A 6,457-nucleotide genomic window follows, 5' to 3' on the forward strand; every position below is an offset into this window, starting at 1 on the left:
ACCAAAATTCTAAGTCATTGTGAATTATAATTAACTAGCTTACCAGAAATTGTGACAGTTCCTCTGGCAGGTAGGGCTGGGAAAGGGCTGGGGGCTGGTCTAGCAGGTCTCTTCCTGGGGCTGAGTGGGATGGTCAGTGTCTAAGACTCAGAAACCTTCCTTCCACTGAGTCAGGAGACTTGTCGAAGCAAGATCTCATTTTATTGCAACAGGCAGTAACTTATATAGGGTTGAGGTAGGGCATGGGAATCTTAGGATGGGGTAAGGTGACATGAGGAGTAAGGGCCAATAATATTCCACCAGGCTGGCAGTTAGCTAGGCAAGGGGCAGTCTTACATCAGGCCTTGCTGAGTCAACCCCACATGGAGGTTACAGGACACGTGGTGTTACCAAACTCTAGCCAGGCTCAGGAGGTTACACTGGGCCTCACATCTGAGCCTCGACAAAATTGTGTGATAATAATAATTTTATAATTTGAATTCTCAACCTTTGCATTTAATAAAAATCATATTTCTCTTCTGAGACAAAAAAGAGAGTACATCTGAATTTACAAAGTGTTATTTTTAGGACTGGTGAAAATGAATTTTGAAGATGGAAATGAAAGGACGGTGGTAGAAGAGTAGAGTTGCTCTGAGGAAAAATATAGTTTCATCTAAGCAGATAAGAATGTTATAAGAATGTTAAGAGCTACTCACAAAAGAATCAGCATAGATTCTCATTAGCAGGGACAAAGACAATATTATATAAACAACAGGGTTTTATTCCACAATAATGAATAAAATGTGTCATTTCAGCAAGATGGACAAAACTGAAGATCATCACATTAAACGAAATAAACCTCAGATAGGCAAATGTCACATCTTTTTTCATTTGTGGAACGTAGATTGTGTGTGTGTCTGTGTGTGTGTGTGTGTGCATGTATACATAAATACATATATTTAGTGATTTATTTGGAGAGTTGATAAATGATAAGATAATCAAGGGTGAATGAAGTAAAAGTCTATATGTTTGCATGAAAATTATTTATGAAACTAATCACTTTTTTCAATGAATATATGCTGATATTTTTAAATATATAGGGCTGGAGAACGTCACTTGATTGGAGTTAATGGGCTATTAAATAGAAAGGAAGTCAGGAAGTATGAAGTGTGGGGACGTAGGGCTGGATCTGGGGGGAATTTAGAGTATATATGATAAAAAACCTTGAATTAAAATTTCAAAGTATTAATGAAAATATTTAAAATATAAAGGTCTGGCTCTGTTTAGTTTCTCAGAATACTAAACTTGTAAAGGTTCTATACTTGCTTTAATGTGTTGATGTTGCCATGATTATATTTTGTATGTTCGTGTGTGGGGGATGGTGGGGGGTGGGTGGGTGGGTGTGGGTGTGTTACACTGTACTGAACTTAGGTCCTCACAGTTGCTAGACAACTGCTTATTTTATCTTGATGTTTTAAATGTATGAGAAAGAGTCCTGTATTGGGTCTTAAGTATAGGTGTCACACATTTTGTATCTTGTCTCTTCTATGGACTATGTATAATTCTGTCTACTTCTTGCCTACTTCTGAGTCCACTGTCATTTTCTTCTTTCTTGAAACATATGGTCTTTGCCTTTCATGCTGCTCTCCCCTTCACTATCACTTCTTCAAACCTAACCTTGATTTTTTCTCAGACATTAATCACACAGTGAGAGCAAAGAAACTAGAACTAGAGAACATTGTTGTTAGTATTCAGCTTTTTTCTTCAGTGAAATCATCGATGTTACCTCTAATTTGGTTTATACGGCCTCTGGAGACAGTTTGAGAGCTATAAGGATTTTAAAAAGCCTTATAATAGTGAAGAAGCTGTAAAGTACCCTTTCAAGATTTGAGAAGTTATTGTATATGCACTTTCTGTATCTTGAAGTAATATTCAGGAGTATCATACAAATATTAATTTGAATAAGACACTTATGTTTGAAAAGGCTCCAATGATAATGAATAATTTCATCACTCCAACAACTGCAAATCTGTTAATGTCTTTGGAAGTAAAAGAGTACAATCCCTGATGAGCCTCTTCATTGGCCATTTTGTTCCTTGTAGCTTTCTTTGAGAAAAACAGTGAGAGTTGAAATAATTCTCTTAAATCTAAACTTGACTGAAAAGGCAGAAAGAGCAGTAATCTTTTAAGAAAAGACAGATTGCCAATATAGTCTGAAATTTATATACCTACTCACAGTTTTCTTTTTTTGAAGTATTCCATATTGATACATACGGAACAAACAATTGCTCTCCTAGTTCCATGAATTTATCAGTACTCCCATTATCAGGATCCATGAATTTACATATAGAAACAGGTTAAACTCATATAAACCATTGAATACAATAATTATAATTATAACCACACTGTTTTATGGTCTTATTATTTACTATTACACTGTTGTCTATGATCATTATGACTATTAAGATATTTTACATCTTCTGACCCATTGGTCACAGCTGCATTTATCATTGAGTGGTATAACTGCTTCTTGTCTCTTGTTTGAAATACTTGACAGTGATTCTGCAGAAATCTCAGCTAATTGGAGATATATAGCGTGGATGCAACTAGGGCTGGTGGTATGGGAGTAGGGACTGAGCTAGAATCAGTTTTATTTTCATTATGAGAACATTCTACAGCTCCCATTTGTCTTTCTCCTGTAGGTCCTTTGAAAGTCCTTTACTGCAATGATTGCTTATAGTTGTCAACTTTAGGTGATCTAGAATAACTCGAGAAGAGAGTCTCAATAAGGAATTAATTGTCTAAACCATATCTTGCCTGTGATTCAAGATGTCTTTCTTAGAAACTCCATTTACATTAGTATGTTATAAGCAACTGCCGAACTTGGGAACTTTGTGCTTTCTGTAAGCTTGTGCACTTTAGCTCCTCACCTTCCTATATATGGGTCATGAAAGCAGGTGAGCTGGTCTATTTTGGACAACCAGCTATCTGCTAGGCACATTCATTTTATACAGTGTGAGGAGGCAGCTGATCATCTTGCTGATTGGAGTGTGATGTTTCTGCTAAGGGATCTGTTATCCTGGGCCATGTTGACTGCTAAGGTATGACACTTTCTGGTAAAATCACATAGTATGTACAGATACTTGTTTTTGGGCTGTACTGAGATTGTGTGGATTTCTTTGCAAGCTTTGAAAACACAGACTCCTTAAAAATTGAACAAATTCCAACCCTACAAACAGGATTATGTGGGATGACTGAAGACTAGTAAACTTCTCCATATACATTTAGGGACAAATGTTTTTAAAAGATTGCCCTTCCCAGAAGGTACCATTTGCTCATTACTAATATAATAGTCAGAGACTCAGATATAAAAAGATGAATAGTATGGAAATGTTGAGTGAGATGTGATGCCTGGATCCTCTTGGCATTTGGTGCTAGGTCCGAGTGTTTGTTAGTCTGAGTACACATCTTACACTTAATGTTTGTTAAAAAAAATTAAAGATGTCCCGTTCCTTGAACCCTGTGGTAGTATATCAGCATCCTCCACAGATTACTACTTACTTTGTTTCTTCTCAATCCCTGCCAAGCATCTTAGCCATCACTACTTTTGTCACCATTACTTTGCTAGTAGGTACCCACATGGTTCTTGTTGTTTGATGGGAAGATGAAGAAGAAATACTGAGTTTAGTATTCGTGACACAGAGAATTCCCCCTAACCTATTGTTCTAATCTCGTTCACTCAGGGGCCCTTTATAAATTCCTGTTTCCATATTCTCACTAACCATATTTCAAAAAGGAAAACGAAAACAGTGTATAATATGGTACTTACACCATATTAGGCACTGTGTGAATGTTACCTGAGTGTTCCATCCTTTCTCTTTTTTCAAATTTGTCATTTTTCTTTTATTGAAATTTCTCATATAATACATCCTGATTACAGTTTCGCCTCCCACCACTTCTCTAAGCTTCTGCGCTCCTTCTTGCCCACCTTGATCCTCCTCATTTCTGTCTCTCATTAGAAAACAAATAGGTTTCTAAGGGATAATAATACAACGCAATAAAATATAGTATAATATAAAACAAAAACACATTGAGATAGGACAAAACAAACAAACAGAAGGAAAAGAGCATGAGAAAAGGCACAAGAAACATACAGGAGAAGAGATCCATTTATTCATAACCTAAGAATCCCATAAAAAACAAACCAACAAAACACTAAATTGGAAGCCATAGCATAATCCCAAAGGACCTGTTTGGTAAAAAGAGGTGAAAATAAAATAAAAGACGAGATAAAATTAAAAAAAATCACTGGCACCACATTATGAGACAAGCAATGTCCAAAGATGCTGTTGAGTTAATTTTTTGTTGATCATATGCTGCTGGGCATGCAGCCTACTCTTAGGAATAAGTTATTGCCTCAGTGAGACTCAATGTAGAAAACTAATTTTTTATTTGCATGTGATTGTCTGTTAGAAATAGGTCCTGGGTTATATGCTACAGTTTTAGGTTTCCATAGGACCTCTCAAAAGTTTAACTTTAGCTATCTCTCCCTGCATTCTCTCGATCCTTCCCCCTTCACCCCTCCCCTCTTGATACTTACTTTTTAGCCTCCCCCAATCCTTTCTTAACTATCTATTCTATTTCCCTTTCCTAAAGAGATCTATTTCTTCAACTTTAGTCCCTTACCCTATGTTTAACCTCTATGGTACTGTGGATTATAGCATGATTGACTTAATAGCTAATATTGACATATAAATGAATATATACTGTATTTGTATTTCTGTGTCTTGGATACCTCACTCGGGATGATTTTTTTGAGTTCCGTCTATTTTCCTGATAATTTCATTTTTAAATGACCAAATGATACTCCATTTTGTAAACATACCATATTGTGTTTATTCATTCTTCCATTGAGAGACATCTAGGTTGTTTTCCATTTGAGCTATTATGGATAGAGCAGCAATGGACATAGTTGAGCAAGTGTCTCTTTGTAGTATGAAGTGTCCTTTGGGTATATGCCAAAGAGTGGTATAACTGGATATTGAGGTAGATTGACTTCTTTATATATTCTGGATAATATTCCTCTATAGACTATATAGTTGATAAACCTTTTTTCTCATTTATTTTTTGGGAGACTTTTAATGACTTCTTCTACCTCACGAGGGGTTACAGATCCTGTTTTTGCATCCATTTTGTTAGTCTGTGTCTTTTTATTGGATTATTGAGACTATTGATGCTAAGAATTATCAATTGGCAGTGTTTTTTGATTCCTGTTACTTTTTGTTGTTGTTGTTGCTGCTGCTGCTGCTGCTGCTGGTGCTGGTGGTGGTGGTGGTGGTGGTGGTGGTGTGTGTGTGTGTGTGTGTGTGTGTGTGTTTTGATTTGCTGGTCTGGGAATATTTAGTCCTTGTATTTTCTTGGGTGTGCTTAACTCTTTAGGTTGGCATTTTCCTTCTAGTACCTTTCAGGGCTAGATTTGTGGAGAGATATTTAATAAATTTGGTTTTATTAATGTAATGTCTTATTTTCTCCATGTATTATGATTGAAAATTTTGCAAGGTATATTCTTCTGGGCTGGCATTAGTGGTCTTTTGAGTTTTTAGTATGTCTGACAGGTCCTTCTGGATTTTAGAGTCTCCACTGAATGTCAAGCTATTCTACTATTTCATCTGCATTTATATGTTACTTGCTCTTTTTCTCTTACAGCTTTTTAACATTCTTTCTTTGTTCTGTACATTTAGTGTTTTGTTTACTATGTCCTGAGGGAAATTTCTTTTCTTGTTCAGTTTATTTGGTTTTCTGTATGCTTCTTTTACCTTGAGAGGTATATCCATTTTTAGATTCGGGAATTTTTTTTCTATGATTTGTTGAAAATATTTTCTGTGCCCTGGACCTGAGTTTCTTCTCCTTCCTCTATTCCTATTATTTGTAGATTTGCTCGTTTCATGGTGTCCCAGACTTCCTGGATGTTTTGTGCCAGAATAATTTTATATTTACCATTTTATTTGACTGGGATATTCCTTTCTTCTATTGTGTCTTCAATGCTTATAGTCTCTCTTTCATCTCTTGTATTCTGTTGGTGAGGCTTGCCTGTTTAAATTCCTAACATTTTCATTGCCAAATTTCACTCAGTTTGGATTTTCTTTCTTCATTTGGTTTCTGCTTTCAGGTCTTTAACTGTTTTATTCATTCCCATCCACTTTTTGTGTTTTCCTAGATTTCTTTAGGGAATTTATTCATTTCATCTTTTAGGATCTCTATCATATTCATAGAGCCTATTTTAAGGTATTTGTCTTGTGGTAATGTTAAGTTGCAGTTCTCTGGGCCTGCTGTGATGGAGTTGCTGGGCTCTACTGGAGACATTTTGCCCTTGCTGTTACTGAGTTTTTATGCTGGCTTTGGGTTGATATTTTGTCTTTTTATTCTGTTCACGAGCATATATTTTTAAACTCTTAGTATTTTTCCTTTTATTTTTCAC

Source organism: Mesocricetus auratus, unplaced genomic scaffold (assembly GCF_017639785.1).
Source record: "Mesocricetus auratus isolate SY011 unplaced genomic scaffold, BCM_Maur_2.0 Super-Scaffold_100003, whole genome shotgun sequence".
In the NCBI taxonomy this organism is placed as follows: Eukaryota; Metazoa; Chordata; class Mammalia; order Rodentia; family Cricetidae; genus Mesocricetus; species Mesocricetus auratus.